The sequence below is a fragment of the Caretta caretta genome, chromosome 5, assembly GCF_965140235.1.
Source record: "Caretta caretta isolate rCarCar2 chromosome 5, rCarCar1.hap1, whole genome shotgun sequence".
In the NCBI taxonomy this organism is placed as follows: domain Eukaryota; kingdom Metazoa; phylum Chordata; order Testudines; family Cheloniidae; genus Caretta; species Caretta caretta.
Window position 1 is genome coordinate 114591099 of NC_134210.1, and position 22268 is coordinate 114613366.

The 22268-nt window shown below is 41.8% G+C and overlaps 1 long non-coding RNA gene across 2 annotated transcripts in view; it reads left to right on the forward strand.

Annotated features, from left to right (window-relative positions):
- LOC125636633 (uncharacterized) overlaps nt 1-22268 on the forward strand; it is a 125773-nt gene that overhangs the window by 98431 nt on the left and 5074 nt on the right. Inside the window, exons 3-5 of one of the 2 annotated variants that reach the window (XR_012668640.1) lie at nt 4923-5006; nt 8392-8576; nt 10637-13246. This is a non-coding gene — a long non-coding RNA (uncharacterized LOC125636633). Of the gene's footprint in view, nt 1-4922; nt 5007-8391; nt 8577-10636; nt 13247-22268 lie in introns of those variants that run through there. The other variant, XR_012668639.1, reaches the window with a different exon arrangement.

Below are 22268 nucleotides of genomic sequence, written 5' to 3' on the forward strand. Positions count from 1 at the left end.
GGTGTAGTGAAGCAGCTGTCTGCCACACCTCCTGCCTCTCTGCATGACAGGATGGAGGGTCACAAGTTAGGTGGCTGAGCTGGTGCAGGATAGGATGGAGCAGCCCCTGCCAGATTTGAGCCAGTGGCGTTTTCTCCTGCATAAATTGTGATATATTGAAAACTCTGTTCAAACTGTAGGCTGTCACTTTAAACTTCAGGTTTTTTCCTGGTCCTGCTTGCAGGCTAGGGGGTCTCTATAGGGAAATGTGTAATCTGGGCCTTGCAACAGTCAGTCTGCAGCCAGCCAGCTAGCCTACTGTAAGATGGGAAGAGTTGTGGCTCTGGTTTTGGTTTCTCATTCTGAATTCTAAGAAATAAAGGAGTGTTATGTTGCAACGTTTCAGCAACAGTATTTTCTTTTTACCTAACTTCTCAGTGTATTGCCATGAATCTAATCCAACTTTCCAGCCACTTTTACTTGTCTTTCAGCATTGCCAGCTCTTACAATTTTATTGCAAATCTTGTGATATTTGGTGTTTTCTTCTTAAGGCCACTGCTCCTGGAATTGTGTGATTGTGAGAATCTCTGCTTTGTTTGTTTGTTTTTAAATGAAACCTAAGTAAGGTTCTAGGTCTCATGGTTGCAGAGAAATGCTTGAAAATCTGAACCCTAAAGGATCAACAATAGGAAGGCAAATTATTTGAAAAACTCTCAGAATTTTTAAGCTAGACTCATGGTATTTGTGCCCCAGACATATGAGTTTTGAATGTTTGAGGCTGGCAATGGTGCATGAATTTTGGTGGGCTACAAATCAGGGGGAGAAGGTTTTGCTCTGCCTTTTTATCTTACCAAAGCAAGTAATAAATTCAAACACCAATGAAATTCAGGGAGCTCAGAACTTGTCTATATAAAAGCGTGTCCCCATAATGTCTTCCTGTTGATACAATCTTGCTACTTCACAGGGAAAATATTGCTAGCTGTTTGTGTAAGTCTCTCCTTTCAGGGAGCGGGTATCAAGGGAGAAAAGGAAATAGGGCCTGATCCACAGTCTGCTGAAGCCAATGGAGTAGTTTTCTTTACTGCAATGGACTTTGGTTCAGGCCTTTAATTAGCAGGATATAAGGGGATAAAACTAGAAGCAACAGGATAATATCAAGAGGAGGAAAATATAGGTGGGATGTCAGGAATGGTTCTTCACAATGAAATCTATATGACTGTGAGTGAGTCTCACAAGAGAGGTGATGGAAGCCCCAAACCAAGAAACCTTTAAAAAACTGACTGGACAAAGCACTAGAAACAAATACAGGTTGAATGTCTCTAATCTGGCACTCCCTGGTCCAGCAACATCCATGGACTGGCATAGTTGCCAACTCCATAGGTGCTCCAGGGCTGGAGCACCCACAGGGAAAATTAGTGGGTGCGGAGCATCCACCGGCACCAAGCTCCCCCTTCTGTACCTCCCCCTGTGCCTCTCATGCTCTGACAGCCCCGCGCTTACCAACTCCTCCTCCAACCCTCCCAGTGCTTCTGGAGCACCGTAAACAGCTGATTCACAGCATTCAAACTCCGGGAGGGAGGGGGAGAACCTGGGGCCAGTGGCTGGGACCCCAGGTGGCAGCAGGGACCCTGGGTGCTGGGCGCAAAGCCTGGGGGTGCTGCAGCACTCCCCGCATTCCTACTTCCTGCACCTATGAAGACCCACTGGCACTCTGCATTGACCCCCCCGCCATGGTGTGGCAAATTCTCTGGTTCGGCACAGGTCAGGTCCTGAGAGCTGGGTTGTCCCTAGCTATTCTGGAGCTCTACACATCCCCCAGCGGCAGCGGGGAGGGGGGCAGCCCTCAGGCCTCTGCGGGGGGTGGGTGGCTGGCTTGGGGGGCAGGGTGGAACCATCCTGCAGCACTCACCAGTGGCGTGGATGGAGCTGGGTCCCTCCACTTCCTGTCACCAGTGAGTGCAGGCCCGGCTCTGCTGCAGTCCTCAGGGACGGGAAGAGGCAGGGTGGGGGCTGAGCAGGGGCGGGGGCCCTGGGGAAGAGGTGAGGCAGGGGCTGGAGCAGCAGGCAACTGTGCAGGGCACCAGGAAATTTGGTGTCCCAAGTTTCCTGGTGCCCTACGCAGCTGCGTGCTTTGTGTATGGGTAAGGATGGCCCTGCCTGAGGGTGCCAGACTAGAGAGGTTCAACTTGTACTGTACAGAAGACTCTTGAACTAGCAGGAAGATGGGTTAGAGACCTAAAACAAAAGTAAAAAGATCCTTTCTCAGTGACCCAAAGGAATGAAGGCTTAGCAAACCCATGAATTTTGATGCTGCAAGAAAACACAGGCACAGACTGGTTGAGTTACAGGGCAGTCATGCCACCTTTTGTGTACAGGAAGGTTAACTCCCTTTTCTCAATTCTGTCCCTGGTATCATTCATCTTCTGTGCTGATTCTGAGTGTGGATGAGGTAGTGTAAATTATTGTAGTCAAAGGAGTTACCATGGTTGACATCAACTGAGTCTCTGGTCCCATATGAGTGGTTTAACACCAATCTAAACAGGTTAGAAGATTTTTTTTTTACACCTGAACTTCCTGGAGGCCACACACTGGCTTGTACTGCTTACTAGATTGTGGTTACTAGGGCATTTGGAAAGATTCTCTTTCCCTTAAAACAATAAAATATGCCTAGACCATGGGAAGAGCTCCCTTCATGACCTGTCTGTAACGGCAAGACTTTGTTTGCCCCATGTACCACAGACAGTGTGTTTCCCCCCTTTAACTTGTCAAAAGCATCCAACATATTTCTAGATATCTTGCTTTGATAAATGCCTATTTGCCACATGAAAAATAAGTCCATGTGAAAGCAGAATAATCTATCATGATGGGACAAATGTATGATCTGCTTTTCTTGGCATTGTCTTCTGTCTATTCTGAGGTTACATTATGGAAGTGCACATTTTCTGTATTTCACAGAGGGACAAAAAAGATGGTACCTATCATAAATATAAAGGGAAGGGTAAACACCTTTAAAATCTCTCCTGTCCAGAGGAAAAACCTTTCACCTGTAAAGGGTTAAGAAGCTAGGATAACCTTGCTGGCACCTGACCAAAATGACCAAGGAGGAGACAAGATACTTTCAAAGCTGGAGTGGGGGAGAAACAAAGATTCTCTCTGTCTGTGTCATGCTTTTGCCGGGAACAGAAAGGAATGGAGTCTTAGAACTTAGTAATTAATCTAGCTAGATATGCGTTAGATTCTGTTTTGTTTAAATGGCAGATAAAATAAGCTGTGCTGAATGGAATGTATATTCCTGTTTTTGTGTCTTTTTGTAACTTAAGGTTTGGCCTAGAAGGATTCTCTATGTTTTGAATCTGATTACCCTGTAAGGTATTTACCATCCTGATTTTACTTTTTCTTCAATTAAAATTCTTCTTTTAAGAACCTGATTGCTTTTTCATTGTTCTTAAGATCCAAGGGTTTGGGTCTGTGTTCACCTATGTAAATTGGTGAGGATTTTTTATCAAGCCTTCCCCAGGAAAGGGGGTGTAGTGCTTGGGGGAGATATTTTGTCGGGGGGGGGGGGAAGAAGACTTTCCCTGTTAGACGCTTGGTGGTGGCAGCAATAAAGTCCAAGGGCAAAAGGTAAAATAAAATAGTTTGTACCTTGGGGAAGTTTTAACCTAAGCTGGTAAAAATAAGCTTAGGGGATTTTCATGCCGGTCCCCACATCTGTACCCTAGAGTTCAGAGTGGGGAAGGAACCTTGACAGTACCTCAATAATTAATTTGTGATGCTTGAAACCACCCAAGCTCTGTAGCTATTGAGCAATTTCCTGAGGTCATGAGAAGCTTCTCTTATTGTTGTACAGGGCCTATTTACTATTGGAAGCATGGATAAGCCTCCAAATGTATTTTTAAAAGACAGGATACCAGTTAGGGGTGGGTGAAGTGATTCAGATAAAACAAATATCAACTCAGATCCTCAGCCAAAATCTAAGCCAACCCTGAACCAAACGGAAAAAATTCAGTTAACTTTTCTTTTTTCACTTTGATACATTTTATTGTATCACTTCCTGTTTTCAGCTGGAAGCAGAAGAACCAAAATACGGTTAGAAAATATCATGTGAGTGTAGTTCCAAATCTCTCCTAACAAGATTTCCAGGCTGCTTTCTGGACCAAGGAAATACTGATATGTGATTATTATGCTGATGGAGCCTCCAAACTTACTGAGAGGTTCACCCATCATTTATATCAAGATATTTGAATAAACACAAGTAATGTGGTGTTCAGAACCTGAATATTATAGAGGAAAAATGATTAAACCTCTCACAATTATACAAGTAGTTACATGAGAGAGAGCATGCATGTGTGCATTGTGTTGCTAATTATTTAGTTAAATATCTACAGGAGTGGCATTTGTGATCATGATGAGCCTAACCATCACTTTTGTCCATGGCCTACTCAACACTTCACCACCCCCGCCCCCCATTTTAAGTAAAATAGTATGATGTTTTGCTATTTCTAAAGCCATCATTATAAAAACCAGGCATCTGAGAGGTCTGGCATCCAAACTGCCTGTAGTATTGTCTCCTTTGCACTTACACAGGTTCACTGCAGCACTGGCTGGTGATGTGTAATCACAGCTGAAATCAGCGTATTGATCACCATTCAGTCTCCAGCACTGCAAGAGCTGGTGCTGAGCTTTTAATAATGTGAATAAATAATTAGTTACACATTTTCAAGTTCCCCCACTTCCCACTAACTCTCCACGTGGGAGGAGTGCGTGTTTGAAACGGGACAGGGATTGCACACTGTAAAGTGTTTTAACCAGTGGAATCTCACTTTATTTATTTGTTTGGGAGAACTGTAAGGGAGAGCTGAGCCCCACTGTGTAATTTTTCAACATATGATTGTATTGACTGGACTCTTACTCCATGATCTCCTCTGTATCTTTGATTACAGGGGAACATTGAAAGAGGAAGGAGGAAGTACAGACTCCAGAGATTAAAAAAAGAAAACCGTCAATAAGCAAAAAAAAGGTGCAAAGTGAGTTTGCTTGGCTAATTGCATATAGCGTAGAACTAATGTTGTATATTAATTTGGTGGAAGACATTGCATAGAATTGACCCTCTAGGAAAGAAATCAAAGTTCATAGGGACTGTGACAAGCAGGGCTTGAAGAGTAAATATTTAATGGAAATACTTCTGTCCTTGCCTATGAGATTAAGATGATTGACTTATTTTGAGAAGAGGAACTTTGTTTTCCCTTTGCCACCCCTACAACTTCCCCTTTAATTTGAGCTTTGATAAACAGTCTGGGTGGAGAGAACCTATCGCATGTGCTGATAGTTTATAACAATGTCCTTATGACCAAAACACGCTTTCTTGTGCCCGTGTCCAGTCCCAGAAACATGGTAACAAGGTGTTTTCTATTTTAGTTATCTCACTGCATCTTATTCATAGATTATGAGGCCATTAGGGACCACTGTGAACTTCTAGTCTGACCTTCTGTATAATACAGGACATAGGATTTCCCTGAATTAATTGTCTTTCTACAGCTTATCAATACTATTTCTTGCTGTGGTGACTTCTGGGTTGTCCACACACAAGAAAATGCACTTGCATAAATGAGTACTAATAGAAATAATGATTTCAGAAGTACTCCCTCCCCTTGTAGTGAAAAAGGGCCCTTTGTGCATTAGAAGGTATTGGAAGGGATGATGTGTCTTCAGATATATGAGGAGTCAGTGTGCTGTGTGGTGACATCTGCTGGGATGGGCAAATAAGGGGAAATCACAGGAGTGTGGCCTGCAAATCATAGTGCCTGAAAATCCATAAAAGTAACAGGGCCATTATGGAGACAAGGTGGGTGAGGTAATATCTTCTATTGGATAAACTCCTGTGGGTGAGACACAAGCTTTTGAGCTTATACAGAGCCCTTCTTCAATAAAAGCTATTACCTTATCCACTTTGTCTCTCCAAGATCATGGGATGAACACGGCTACAACAACACTGCATAGGGCCATTATTGATAGATGGAGCTCAGGGCATCAGCATTAAATTCATCCAGTGAGTTTTCTTGCTCCTAGTTGCTGATAATCTTTAATAACATCTAATAATTTGCATTTAAATTGTGCTTCCCATCTGCAAAGGTATTTTTTATAAACATTATGGGCCACATCCTGACACCCTTACTCAATGGAGTGGGACCTTATAGTGAGGGAAGTCCTCATGAAGGAAATGGGACTCAATGTGTGTAAGGGTGACAGAGTCTGGCCCTTAGCACCTGATGTTCAGAAAGGTAGGTTCATAATCATACACACACAAATGCACGTATAATCTACATCAACAAATTTCTTGGCTCTCACCAGGCCTCTTTTAAGTCTCCCACAGCCCTGTCTCAGTCTTGCCTGATGTATGTACTTCCTCTCCATTCAGTGGTCTGTGCAAGCCACAGAGAAGGGTTTCAGGGTAGCAGTGACCTTTGTAGCAAATTACCATGTACACCCTGTGATGGGGCTCCAGCCCTACATGGGGCTCTAAGGGGTTAATAGAGCCCTAGGGAGGCTGTGCAGGAGGCAGCCAATCAGAGCAGTCAAGCAGGGCCAAGCAGGCCCATATAAAAAGGGAGCTGCAGGACAGGAGTGCAGTTCTCTGCTGGGAGCCCAGGAAGGAAGAACTGTGTCCCTGGAGGGCTGAGAGAACTGCCTGCACCCTGGACAGAGCAGTGCAGCTAGCAGGGACTGGGAGAGCAAGAGATGGCTCCTGGCTGGCTGCTGGGGTTTGCAGGCTGAGGCCCTGAGGCAAGGGCAAAGAAGATGCTGGGGCCACGAGGAAGCGGCCAGACAATTTGCTGCAGTAGTCACTAAGGAAAGTGGCTGAACAACAGACTGCAGATCCCCTGGAAGGCGGAAGCACAGTGTGTTGCATGGCCAGAGGGATGTGTCACTGAAGAGGATGCCACAGTCCTTGGAGAGACGTGGGTTCTAGAGCAGGAGTGATAGTGGTGAGGCAGCACCCGAAGAGGGTGCACTAACATGTGGAGCTTATCCCCAAGACAGCCAGAAGGAGGCACCAGAGTGGTGAGTGAGCCCCGTTACAACCCCACAGAATTACCCCCATGGACTTGATTACAGTAGGCCTAAAATCTGAATCTTTCTGCTAGATCTCACGACTATAGGACACAGGTCTTCAACGTGGTGGTTGCAAACAGGTGTTAGAGTGCGTGTCTCTATGGGAAGGGGGTGTGGTCCAAGCACTCTATTGATCCACTATTGTTGAAGGAGAGGGAGTCCTGCCTAGAAGGCGGGGACACTTGAAGATGATCCTGGTATGAAAAAGTGGGTTGTGTTATGTAAAAGGTGGAGAACTCCTACTGTAGGACTTTGCTAGTGTTAACAAAGGCAAGGATTTAACAGAAGCTTTGACTTTCCCTCAACCTACTAATTCATCCATGCATAATGTGGGCCGCAGAAATATGAAGAAAAGACTCAGCACTGAGGGGTGACTGCAGATCTTGAAAGAATATGCCGGAGAAAGAAATGCAGGGTTTTTTTGTGTGTGCGTTTGTTTTTAAAGCTAACTATAGACTTCCCTGGCTCCTTAAGGGGAAGAACGGCAAGTAGAGGAGCACTTGTGGGTCTTTATATTGTGGTGATGGTAACTTTATTAGGTAATCATGGTACAGTGATGAGCACAATCTGGTTTAGACACATAGAATTTCCTTGTTCTGTGGAAGACCTGATGGTTCCATCACATGGAGGTGCGAGGTGTAATTAGAGCACTGTTAAATGAAATGTATGGGGACTTTGTACAGTATGTTCAGTGCCACTTTTCTTCTGTAAGCTTAATTTACAATTGACTTTTTAGCGGATATCCTATTTGGTGCTTGTGGGGAGCAGCTAGTTTAGTGAGTTTCTTTGTCCTGGGGAACTAGATGGGCTTGGCAGCTAAACTTTATAAATGTGTGTGAATCACGCTGCCCCAAGTACTTGGCTTTCACATGAGTCACAATTTTTCTGTCATCACATCCAGCAGTTACAGTTCCTTCCTGTGGTAGCCTCTGTGGGCTCATTATCCTTGGGAGCTGCAAAGAGCTGTTTGAACACAGACTGATGCACACGTGGGTGGTAATGAGAAGTGAGGGTTCAGAAACATAATCGTGCTGTAATGCTATGTAAACTGAAACTGATGAGACATCTACATTGTATAACAAAACTGTCAGCTTTATTGTGTAGGTATTTAGTTGGCTTTTTAATTAAGATAATCAAAGCCTCTTGACCTGTGGATTACCTTAGACCTAAATTATGCAAGAAGGGCCCTTTCCCTGGCCCCTGTCCACTAGCAACTTGACCATGTACATTTTTCAGTGAAGAGGTTCCAAAGTAAGGCTTTCTTTGGTCTCCTCAATTAGCCCTATCTACTCTTCCCAGCTTCCAGCTGACCACAGTCTGCTTCCCCACTGCAGCGTTCCTTCTAGAAGTCTGCAAGCTCCTGAGCACCATAGGAACAAAGCCCCATGGACTTTTCTACAAGCTGCATCTAATATTTGGGGTAAGAGACCCTGGTTTCTGTGATGCCTCCATGCAGCGAGCCTGAAATTCTGGAACAGATTCAGGTATCTTTGGAATTTTTTGTTTTTTAATGTGAATTAAGTACAAAAATAAAGCATATGTTCTTCATATAGTTTATTTTGAAATTAGCTTTAGATTTTCCTGCAGTGCTTGGTGGGCCACAGGTATCTGTACTGATAATGCATAACCGTATTGCCCAATTATTTTGTGAGAATTTTCAGATTAAGAGGGAGATATTAGTGTGGCTGAAAGATAAATGACAATCAGGATTAAACATTTCAAGTGTAGTAATTTACGTTCGTAAAGAGCCTGTCTTCCTAAACACACTATGTGTATTAAAACACCACTGAAATGTAGTCACTTGTAACACTTGGGGAGGGTAAATTTAAAACCTGCATGGCATGAATGAAGCCAGTGCAATCTTGGAGGTATGGCGTCATATGCTCCCTGAAGCTTACACCTCTTGAGTAAACAAGTTGCTGTATTCTGCACCACTTCTATATGGTCTTCAAGTGTCAGTCTACAGTTCTCACTGGAGTATTTCACTCTGGGAGTGACAAAGGCCTGGATTTCTGTCATTCAGAAAAATAATTGTAATCTTCACTCTATTTATGAATAATAAACGATACATCTGGCTGCTACAGCAAATTGCCATTCCTGGGGCATTTAGGGATTCAAAAGAATTGTCCAGAATAAGAACTCCATTGGCAAAGGGTGTACAGATGCCATTCCTATAATACACTAAGGGTGGAATCCACCTCTGTACAGAGTCCCAGAAAAGATCAGTGACCAATTCACTTTATTTTGAGGTCTTAAGTAGTACATAGGCCTTTTGCTGGCTCTCTGCCCCAAGGTGAATTTCACCTTTATTGCTTCCCTAACCCATCTAGAATCCTCTCTGTCCTATCTGAATTGAGCTTCAGACAACTCATTCTCATCTAGGTCCAAAACTTGACCAGGTACCCGGATTGCAAAGACATTGCCATGTCTGAGTTCAATAAAAAGATGCCTGACATCTGCATATTGATGACACTATGGCCCGACAGGCTTCGCTGTTTCCCCGAGCAACCCTATATATGTGCTGGGCAGCCGGTGAGACAGAACAGACCCCTGAAGAAGCCTGCCCAAAAGAACCCCAAGGTGAAATCCTGACCCTATTGAAGTTAATGGGAGTCTTGTCATTGACTTTGATGGGACTATGATTTCACTCCCGATGTGCACTATAGCAAAGAGAACCTCAGTTTTTAAGGTCTCCTTTGATAGCCATGCACATAGTAAAGTGTGTGGCGTTCAGTGTGTTTACTTTGGAAGGATCAGGGGCTGAGTCAGTTCTATTGGGATTCACACTTGTGGTTCCATGGATGACTATTATTTGATTATATAATGTTTATGTTGCAGTAACATCAAGATGCCAAACTGACTGGGGCCCTGTTGTGCTAGACACTCTAGAAACCTAGTAAATTGCAGTCCCTGTCCCAAAGAGCATACGGTCCAGATGAGTTAGACCAGTAACTCCTCTCCCACTGACACACAGTCATCTCATGCATGACTTGTAATTATTAAAGATAATGAGAGTCACATCCTCACAAAGAAACACTATGGCCCTTGGTGTGCAGACAGTAGTTTTATAGATTACAGTATTGCGCTTCCGACAGTAATAAAAAAGGATATGTGCAGCAAACAGGATACAATCTGACAGTTCACAAGATAGGCAAGGCTCTCTCACCGGAAGGGTTACAGAGAGGTGAATTTCTCATTATTGCTAAAACTTTGTCCAAAAAGTATTTACATATGCTTAGTTTGAGTTTGGCAGGAAGTTTTAAGGCAAAAACAGCGTGCCCTTCCGTCCCTGGTATATTTAAAAGCTCTTTCAGTGTGAGTCACTGGAGTTCTGTGGTTTGTGTATCCTGAAAGGAGAAAAGACTCTGTGTGATTATCAGGCATTACAAGCAGCTAGCTGTTCTTTTCTTTAAAAAAACAACAACTTCTGATAAGGAAGTTCATTATTAGGTAGGAAGTGTTTGCTGGTGGAGTTATACTTTTTCTGTGTCGCTGTTACTGCCATTGTGAACATACACAGACCTATATTGCTTTTACTTCTTAGCCCTGTACTTTTCCTGATGTGTTCCCTTATTGCAACAAGAGCAAACCCCCTTCTGGGTGAGCTGAGCCAAAGACAACATGCTGCAGAGCATCTGGAACGATTCTGTGTCGACCAACCTACTGCACTGTCATACAGTGATACTGTTTGAGCTACTACCATGTCTCAGACTGCTTTCTACTAGCTGAAATTCAGTGACAGAAAGAGGGATGTCATTCTTCACCGAATGCCCATAACTGCAACAATGACTTCTCAACCGCTATGCCTTAAAAATTCTTCAAAGAGCATTGAATTCACAATGGGACTTTCTCATAATGGCTCTTGCATAGTGTGTTCTGCACCACTGTCTGACATATTCTCTTTGAGTCAGGTCTATAGCCTGATGAAGACCATAAGAGGCAAAGGTCCTGTCACTGAGTTTTATCTTAGTGAACCAATGCAATGTGAATGGCATAATTAAAACTGAGTTTTATTCAGTCACTTGCATTGATGTCCAGTGTCTGGTTAGCCCAAGATGGAAATCCTCATATTATTCAGAGAAGAATTTATTTGTAAAAAGCCATTAGCAGAAACGTCTCACTAAGGAGGTAGCTCTCTCATCTAGCAAGAATTACCTGGGTTTTTATGACTGACATGGCCTATTGTGGTGTTTAGATGTTGCTTGTAATTATTAGAATTGGGAGCACTGGCTGTTGGGAGTCTGAAAGGACAGAAAACGGGAAGGAGGGGGGAGGAGTTGAGAGGCTGGGAGAGAGCTACAGAGGGTGCAGCAGCAGCTTGGTAGAGGTTTCCACTTTGAAAATAAAGTCCTGTTGAGGCCTGATAGTACCTTGCCTGGTTGATATAACACCTATCTCAGAACAGACTGAATAGGGAAGCCCTATTAGCAAGACCTTTCTTTATGTTAAGATAGAGGCAGAAGACAACTCCACAAGACTAACAGCTGATTAGTTAAGCAGGAACAAGATTATAAAAATGAGTCTTGCCCTGGAGAGTTGTGGTGCCTGAGCCTAGCTTACAGAGGTTAAATAATGGGGTTCAATGCGTAAAAGCTTTTCTTCCCAAAAGAACTTCAAACTGCTTTATAGTCTTGCTTGCTTGCTATACAGGAGGACCCTAACTTTAGGAGGCTCTTAGAAGACCAAAAAACTTTGCAAAATCAGATGTTTGGGTTGTAGTGTATGTAGGCTGTGTATCAAATTCTGCATTCTTAAAAGTAAAGCATGTTAGATATTGTTTTCTGTTTATTTTCTTTGTCTTTTAAAAGGACTATTGCAGGTAAATATGTCTGTAAAATATACTGATAGGTATAAAGCTTTCGGGTGTGTGTGTGTGTACACAAACTGTAAGAACAGAGGTTCACAGAAAACTGGAAGAGTATTGTTCTAGATTACACTATAGATGCCTGAGGTAGCATTGTTATATATAGAGTCGTGTGTACACAGGTATTTGGTGTAATATTAATATTCATAGATAAAGTTACAACTAGTTGTGGATGGGGTTTTTTTTCACACTTTTAGGAACATGAGCATTGTTTTAAAATGAGTTATACAGGTGTTATTTATTCAGTGTGAATAAGAAGTGATAGTTTTGTCAATATGCTACAGTGTACTTTTAGATTGAAGTAACTGATATCTGTAATTGGACCTTAACAGTAGTTCTCAGGCGAAGGCCCAACCGTGATTTTTATCTTGACAATGGTCTTTTAATAATTAATAATATTTAGCACATATTTATAACAGCTTTTATTCTCTAAGGGTGGTTGAGCTCTTAGCTAATTTCATTTTTATGGAAGATGATCAACTCTTTTGTCCATGCCTGTAGAAGATTTAGGAAGTCATTATTAAATACAGTACAACACTGTGCCAAGGTCTGAGAGACATCCAATCCTTTGGTTAAAAGGATTAAAGATGAAGGGGAGAGCCAACCAGTAGGATATAGAAAGGCTGAGTTCTGGCTGTGAAATCCTGGCTCCGCTGATGTCAATGGCAAAACTCCCTTTGACTTTAATGGGGCCAGGATTTCACCCTTCGTTCCTAACTCAGGAGCGAAATGAAGAGAAGCTTTAAAGATGGCCAGTCTGGAAAGCAGGCAAATATTCATACTCACTACTGTCTTGAAGGGTATCATCAAACTCTGGTTAACCTAGTTTCTTTTATAGCTGGATTTCAATTACCCAGGTTTGCATAGCATTGAAAAGGACATTGATCCACCTTAGAACTGGATAGAGGTAGTTCATAGCCTCCTGAGGCATACTCAGAAAACTGTCCATATACACTATTGGATTCTTTGGAAATGGATGTGGTAATTGTAACTAAAACATGCCACTTAAGTACCCAGGCAGAATTTGATGTGGAAGCAATTTGTAGCAACGTTTATTACTGCTTAATTGGCTGTTTGATTTTAAAAAAATGTAGGACCTAGTTTTGTAATACATGTTCAAAACCTATCTACATGTCTCAGGACCTCAGGGGGTCTACTCACATATGTAATGATTGCTCAACATGTATAAGATTAGCAAATTTGTCCGATAGTTAATTGCCATCCATTATGAATGAGACATTTTAAGGTTATAAATAAATAAATGATGACCGCAGCAGAAAAAGTACTTGATGTGGATGTAAAATATTAAATAGAAAATGTTTACTGGTGGATGTGGTGATCTTTTTATTGTTGTTCTCTATCACATGGTCCAAAGTTTCTCTTTTCTTTTGCACATAGTATCTCCTCTTTGCAGCCTGGAGTGAAACCAGCGGAAGAAAATGAATGCTCCTTTATTTCAGTGTATGAAATTAAATGTCTCCGGAGAAACAGAAAATATGATTAGGGGTCAACTTGTTGGTTCAAGTGCTATGACTCTGAGCCTTTTGTGTTTGATTCAGAGCCAATGGAAGTGAGCTGGAGTCCATATCGTGCCACTCCATCACCATTGTCAATAACTGGCACTCTTCTTGTCATTCTCAATAGACAAGGATTGGCTAGAACTGCCCTCTCATCTATGCAGGTGAGCTCCAGAAGAGAGCTGAGCCACACTACTGGGGTTCTGTAGAGAGGAAAGGAGGTTTTGATTCCCAAGTCTATCAGTATCGTACTTTTATGAGTTCTTAATTTAGAAATCAATAGAATTTTTTGGAGGGAATAAGCCAGTTTTTGGAGCCTTTCTTGAGGTGTAAAAAATGCACAGAAACATAACAAGTAAGAAAAGTTAAGTGACTGGCTGAAGGTCAGAGAGAAAATTGATAGCAGAACCGGGAACAGAACCCCAAAGTCCTAGCTTCTAGTCCTCTGCTCTGTTGACTACATAGAATACTTCCCAGGCAAGAGTGCACGAAGCAGAGATGGCTGATAGAACCACTGCAGAGACCCAGTTAAGTACAGACTTCCTGTTTTCATACAGATTTCAGCTGGCACTGTGCTGTTAGCAAAATTAGCATTTTCCCAAGATTTTCTCTCTACCTAGCCTGTTCATTCAAGCACTCCAGTTAGGAAATGACTCTTCACAATAAAGATGAATAGTGCAATATTAATGACACCAACATCCTGGCTTTAGTCAGCCATTAGAAGCTATGCAAAGCTGGATACTTATACTCTTATCTGAGCTTAGCAAAATAAGCATTACTGTTTGTAAGCTAGATGTTAATAGAGGGGTTACATTTGGTTGGTTTTTTTTTTTGTTTGAATTAATTTAGTGATATATATATATCACATCCTCATGCCTCATCTTCAGTACAACACACCCCTACTATTGCAGTCCTGGAGACTTCATGCAGATCTGCCTGCAATGGTTTTAAAATGTACACAGCTAGAGATTAGTTTGAGATGATCAGTGCCATCATACTTGTGATTTCAGCCAGGGCATGAACTCATGTCCTCCAAAATGAAAAGTTAGTACACAAAACCACCATACCGCATATTCCTCCTTACTTTTGTTTTTTTAAATTTGGGTTTTCTCTATTGATTGCCATTGTTCATATAATGCCACACTTGTTTATTTTTACTGTATATTATCAGTATATAAGACTATAGATGTGTAGACTTCAAGGATAATAATACTTAGCATGTAGATTGCACCTTCCATCTGAAAATTGCAAAGGGCAGCCCAAGCATCCCTTGGCACACCTGTGAGGTGGGAATGAATGTATTTTTAGCCTCATTTTGCATATGCGGAAAACGAGGCACAGAGAAGGGAAGTGACTTGCCCAAGATTGGATAGCAAGTTAGTATGAGAGTTCAAATTAGAACCAAAGTGTCCTAACTTAGTCTTGTGTTCTAGCCACTCCATCTGGATGCCGCCCTACTGCTCCACACTTCCTTTTATAATATCACAAACTAGGTGACAAAAGTTGGATTCAGATCCATTTGTACAGGTTAGCAGGCCATCCCTTTAATGACCTCGTTTTGCTTTCAGCATTTTATTTCGGGTAGATGAAATGGAGTTGTCAATGGATTTGAATATGATGCCTAATGCATATGTTTGTGCACACTATAGGTGCATTTGTGTGTGTGTGTGTGCGATTCCTACCTTTTGGAAAATCAGGCTCTCGGGGCCAGACTCTGCCTCTTTTACACACCCTGAGACCCGTTTCCTTCATTAGGGTTGCTCCCAGAATAAGGTCCCACCCTTCTGAATAAGTGTGGCTGGTTGTGGCCCTTAATGTTCATAAAAACCTCTGCAGATGTAAAGCACTATTTACATGCTAATTCTAATGTGTTATTAAAGGTGATCAGCAAATAGGAATAAGAAAAATTCTTTAACTTTGAAAAAAGAAATCTTCCCCAAGTAAAGTAGGAGGAATTTTCACAATATAACTTTAAATTAAAGATTTTTGGGGTCACAAAGGCATATTTCACCATTTTGCACACTCTCTGACCCATCATACACTGTGCTGATGGCATTATATCTTCTGTGGAACACACCTGGAACAAGACAGGCAGCAGAAACTGTTCTATTAGGGGTAACCCTGCTTTAGTATATTTTGTAGTATTTATAACACACTGGCTATGCTCACTCTGAACTGAACAAGATATCAAAGAAGAAACAATCCCTGCAGGCAAGCCTGAGCTTTTTTACCTGTAGTAATTATGATAGACAGAAATGGATGAACTTTTAAGAGGAGAGCTAGCCACACAAATGGCAATGAATGTGCCTGACAAACCAAAATTTTCAAGCTAGGGACTCAGCACATTTGAATATTTCTTGAAGATTTCTTCTATATAATAAATTCAGGAGAGTGAACAGTCCTTGTAGGGCAATTCTCCCTTTCCTTTGGAACTACTGTCTCTGATCTTTAGAGCTGTTAGTTCCAGATGAAGAAGATGCACAGATGTGTATTGATATGCCTAGATGAATATCCTTGAACAGGGAGTTACTGCAGGGCAAACCTCAAGTCTTCTCCTCTCCCACCTTTGTCCATTGTTGATAACCCTGCCAGTGAAACAACATAACAAGGAGGTCCTCTCTGACTTCTCTATCTCCTTCACCATGCACACCCTGAGAAGTTACCAAATCTTGTTGTTTATTTTTCAGTACCTGGTCAGGTTACCCCATTCCTCTTTCTGGGTCCCTTTTTGGTTCCCCCGGCTCATTCTGACTTCTTGCCCTGACCTTCCAGGCCCTGCATGACTCTACCTGGCCTTGGGTCATGTTTCTCATTGCATTCTTCCTTTCCCATTTAACCCCACCAGTGACACCAACCTCATCACTCTGATTCCTTCTTTCTTCTGTCTTCCTTGCTGCCTCCCATGCATGGAATGACTTCTTATTTCCACTGCACCAGGCTCTCACCCTGTCCCCTCTGCTAAAGACCCTTCTTCAGCGGCCCACAAACACCAACCCATTTCAATGAAATGTCATCTCCACCATAGCATTTTAAAAAGGGGGACTGTAGGTAAAATGAACACCATATATTTATGGACAAGATGGATATTAACCTGAATTCAGTTCTCAGCTCTGCTATTGTCATTTTGTGACCTTAGGCACATCCCTTAATATCTCAAAAGCCAAATTGTATCTTAGTTCCCTATCAGTAAAATAGGAATAATAATCGACATGACGAAGGAAGTATTTAGCTTGTAAGGTCTCCAGGGCAGTGACTCTCACTTGCTACACTGCTGATCAGAGTCTAGGATAAGGGTGCCATAGCCTCGAGGCACAATTGTAATAGGAATAATATTTATTCTTATTTAATTTCTTCCTCTGGACCTCTCGTTGTGGCTTTTCTTTTCTATGTCTGTTGAAGACTCCTGGGGGAAGAGCTGTCTTTATTTGTATCTTGCACAGCATCAAGGACATTGCTGGTAGCTAATAAATAATTATTTCAGCAGGCCTGTAATACTCAAAGAGGTTATTGGAGAGCACATTGTGTTCTAAAAAGAGCAGCAACATAATGCTTATGCTGGTTACAAGACACCCAGAAAGGTGTTCTTTTGTATATGCGATCAGAAACAGATCTCACAAGTAAAGGAAAGCAAACAAACGGAGAAAACTGCCCACACAATGCTGAGGTGTTGGTACGGGAAAAAGTTCGCTTTATGATTGAGATTGCATTCCTCCATAAAACACCTGAAAGGATCAAAGTTAGACAGTATAAAGATGAATCAGAGTCTGCTGTGGTTAGTTTACTAACCACCCCCCCCATACTGAACAAGAATTCCTTAAGACTTCAAAGCGGAAGAAGTTAAGGTGTCGGGCCCTGATAAGCCCAACTTCTTTTGACACATAGGGACTCAGATGATGCAAAATCACAGCTCATCTTGCTTGTCACAGCCTTGTAATGAGGGAGTGGAAGGGATATGTGAGATAGCAAAAGGGGAAATAATCTAGAAGCTCTAAACTGAATTATTCTAGATCTCTCTGGGAAATGAAATTGTAAACCAAGTCATTGTAAATTAAAAACTGAAGTGAACCTTTTTTAAAGGGTTGGAAAAATATGTGGGAGTAGGCTCAGGCACATAAAGATAATTAAAATAGAAGGTAAGTAGAAGTAAACACTTTTAGAAGAATATGAAGGAAATTATTACTAGGATGCTATAATGCTTAAGTGACCTATTGAAATGTCTGTAGCATGTCAATAATAATTCTGGTATTCTCTTAAATAGCATAAAGTTGTCTAATTCTGCCTGTTGTGGTGGTTAATTCATGTGTCCCTAAGTATGTCTGTTTTCCTGTGTAACTGTAGAGCCTGCTCTTGTTTGCCCCCATGCATCCCTATTGTTTCCAAATTCTGTCCTCATTTTTGACTGTGTAGCCTCATTGTTTTCAGTGAGCCTGCACTAGTGGAAGTGTGTGCAGAATTTGGAAATTAGTTAACAATCTAACTCATATAACTGTGTTGACTCTACAGGACTAATTGTAGTAAAATAAACCCAAATCTCAAACCTTTTTTAATTTAGATTTCAGATTGAGTTTTCAGAGCAGGTAGGTTTAAAAACAAAAACAAAAAACCCCTCAAGCACAATTAATTTTTAAACTGGAAGTCAATGACCCAGAGTAAACATGTAACCACATGTTGCAATTTTAGTCACTTCTCTGATGTGTAGTATAACCTCAGTTTTTGCAACACTATAAATATGTCAGTTAGCGGTTTGATTTTTCTTTTAACTAAAATAGTCATACTAGTACAACCCCTAATATGGACACCGTTATACCAGTATAAAACTGCCAGTGTAGCTTAATCCTCTTCCAGTATGGAAATATGCCATACCACTAAAAGCACTCTTCTACCAGTAATAACTGTATTCACAGTAGGGGGTGGTACTGGTGTAACTATACCGGTATAGTTCAAGTGGTACTTCTGTGTGCAGACAAGATCTGTGTAGAACAGCAGTTTACGTATCCACATCCAGCTGGGTTTCCTCTAATATATATAAATGTCCTTTATCTCACAGGTGTGATGTTCATGGGGTCCTTATATCTCTCATACATAGCTATCAACCTTAAGGATTTTCCAAACCTCACCTTTGAGGCCAGGTTTTGTGAACATAGTGATTGGATGGTTGCTCCCTCGTAGAATCTCCCAATAAAGTAAATGCTGTAGCTTACTTTCCCTGATACGAGCACTACAGAGTTATTTAGTAGAGCTGGTCAAAAAATTTTCCATTTAAAAACTGAAACAACAACTTGAAAAACAATTCAACTAGATAATTTTTGAGCAGCAAAAATTCCAATACCAAAATATTTTGGCCAAAAAATTAAAACTTTTGATTTGGAAATATTGGTACAGTGCCTCATAGGAGTTGTAGTTCTGGTGCTTCATGCTCCCATTATTCTCTATAGGCCAGGATTCCTCTTCAGACTACATCTCCCATGATGCATCGTAGTCTCTCCTCTGTGTTGAGTAATCTGAGATCCTGCCCATGATGCAAAATGAAGGAAGTAATGTGGGTGGAGAGCCTAGCCCATAGAGGAAAATGGGGACATGAGACAGCCAAACTATAATGCTCATGAGGCATGCACGTAGCATTAAAAAAAAATTCTGAGGAAAGCAGGCATTGTGTGGTAGCTTTTATATTCATATACTTATTTTAGGTGGAACCAAAAAAATGGTGTATTGCAATATTCACTTCATATTACAGTCAAGTTGTGTCTCCTGTCACATGCCTGTGAACTGTAGAGTGGTATTCATGGGACTGGACAAAACAAAAGGACTGCTTTCCTATTAGTTTTACTATTGATGACACGTTGTAGCAATTTAGTGGCCAGGTTCCTCAAACAGCCATAAAACACATCCTCTTCTGTATGTTGCCATTTCCCCCTCTCATTTAATCTTGTTTTTATGGCTGCCTGTGTGTGACTAAAAGGTGTTTGTATTGCTCTTATCAGTTGTTGTCTGCCTGGTGGCCTGACATCAGATACGTTTTCTCTGACCTCTTTACTAATATTTTCTCTTTTTGTGTAAAGAGAAAGAGGATTTTTATTTCAAAAGCAGCTTCATGCCTGTGGCTACACATGAAGTCCCCATAGAATTCAATGGGAGCCTCATATGTACATCCATCCACTAGCAGAACTTGACCCCAACACAGCAGTCACCAATAAAATCTTTACATTTGCCACTTGGAGATAATACACATTACTGCGGTAGCTTAATAATGGAAAATACTGTGCAATACCATGATTCCATCACTTACTTATAAATGCAAATGTAAAAGCATCACACATTGATCCTTAACTCCCCTCTGCTACCTTGCTCCACATGCTTTTGTTGGCCTATGGTCATATGGGCAGTAGCCATGTTTCCCATCCTCCCCCTGCCACCATAGCTACATACATGGTAATGGTGGAAGTTAATATCAGTTCAGGCTGCTTCATATGATGGTTTGTGGAAAAGAATCCAGAGGAGCTGAATCCAAGGCAGGTTCACCTGCTTTGTCCCATTAGAAAAGAGTCGTCCAGACAGATGGGACAGTTGCCCCAAGCATGTCATCAGCAGACCTTACAAAGCCAGCTGAGCAAAATCCTGGTAACTGTTAGTCCTGCTTCATTGTTCCTCCACTTGCCTTGGGGTACGTTAGAAGACAAAGACACCATCCCACAGACCAATAAGTAAAGTGTTCATTGCTATTAAATCCCTGTAAAGTTTTTGGACAACTTTTTTGCCCAAACAAGCCTACTGAGTCACTCCTAATGATACACAGCATTCCCAAGTTGATTGTCACAGGTCCTGTTTCAACAACACTTTAAAAACACTTCTCTGTTGCTCAGGGAAAACCCCTATATTTCCTTCTCTTATTCATGGGGATTTCCCAGTCTGAAGAAAAACAAAGTGTCTTTAATGCTAACAGATGTCTCTAGATCCAGCTTCTCTGCTGTATTTAAAAACTAAAATAACTGGCCATAAATAATTTGTAACAGAAAAGGAGGTGGAAAAACAGCTCAAAGTAATAAACCAATTTTCTGTATAGCATCTTTAATACAAAAACATCCACCCCACCTTATGGTATCAATGCTTACTGTGCAACAAAGAATATATAATATAAAGGAAAGAAAAATGCTTTCAGCTTTTTAAACCATACATTCAATTGTAATCCTACTAGATTAGGGGGTGAGGAGAAGCATTATAAGAGATATAGGCAAGATATTATAAGAGACATTTTAAAGTGAGATTTAAATAGAAATAATTAGAGAGAGGCTTGAACTACAGAATTTGGATTTGGATTGAGTAATCAGACTTTAGGGGTGAAATATACAACGGCTGAGGGAATGAAATGAATCCCCTAACCCAGACTCAGGGCATGGGGCTGCAGTGTAGACCTCTGTCTACTGTTCTAGCATATGAGCTGAAACAGAAACACAATTCAGCCATGCTGTTTGCCATAGATGTTAGGAACTCAGAGCCACATTACTTTAGATCCCCCTGGTTCTTCCAGGGAGGACCAACTCCACCTCAAACATCACCCTCTGTGAGGGACTATGCATGCCCTGCGCAATGCCATTTAGACGTGATCAGTGCATTTACACTTGCATTTCCTTATAAATGTGGCAGAAGATAGGCCCACAGCTAGAGGAGACAGATAGTTATACATAGTAGGAGATTTTGCAAAACACAGTGGCAAAGAGACAACGGTAGTAATGCTGATGCCCAGACAACACTAAAAGGCAGCACCTGTAACATGCATGGGGTACATTCAGGTGGTAGGAGTTAATAAAAATGCCTGTGCACATAAATCTGCTCCAAGATGGTTGGGTAGCTCCTGCTGGATGTATAGACTGCATATTTATTTATACTGTGGTAAAGTTGCCACTCTACCCTGTCCTCTCCAGGCTGGATGCAGGACTGCAGCAACATGGCCCTCAGTTTCCCTCACTGTCATTGGGCTTACTTCACCTATAGGAGTGTCCTGAATCTTTAGCCAGACTGCTTTGCAGGGTCCAGCCCCTTCCTGGCCACAGAGTCTGTTATCAACCTTCAAACAAACACCCCTCGTCCCTTAAACCTTCAGCCCAGCAATGCTCAGTTAGCACAGGTATGGCTCTGCTTCCCCTGGATAAATCAGTTCCCCATTCCAGGGGTTGGCACACTCCTGTCCTGGATCAGGGATTCCAGCAGACTCTAGCTGGACCCCATCTTAGTTCTCGAGCTTACTCCTGCAGATACCTAGCTGGTCTTTTTTTCTCCTTTTTCCTCCTCCCAGCCTTCCCTTCCCTTCCCTTCTGATTGCTTCCCAGAAAGACAGCACTTTCCACATTCTCTCCTCAACTGGGTTCACTCAGCCTCCTTATGGAGACAAAACCTTGCTTTCACCCACCTGGGCTTTATTTCTCATTTGACCTGGCTTTTCCCCCTAGGTGCACACAGGCTGGTTAATTGGCCTTTGAGCCCCATATTAATCTTTAAAAAAAAAATGAGTACTTGTGGCACCTTAGAGACTAACCAATTTAATTGAGCATAAGCTTTTGTGAGCTACAGCTCACTTCATCGGATGCATACTGTGAAAAATACAGAAGATGTTCTTATACATACAAACCATGAAAAAATGGGTGTTTATCACTACAAAAGGTTTTCTCTCTCCCCACCCCACTCTCCTGCTGGTAATAGCTTATCTAAAGTGATCACTCTCCTTACAATGTGTATGATAATCAAGGTGGGCCATTTCCAGCACAAATCCAGGGTTTAACAAGAATGTCTGAGGAAGGGGG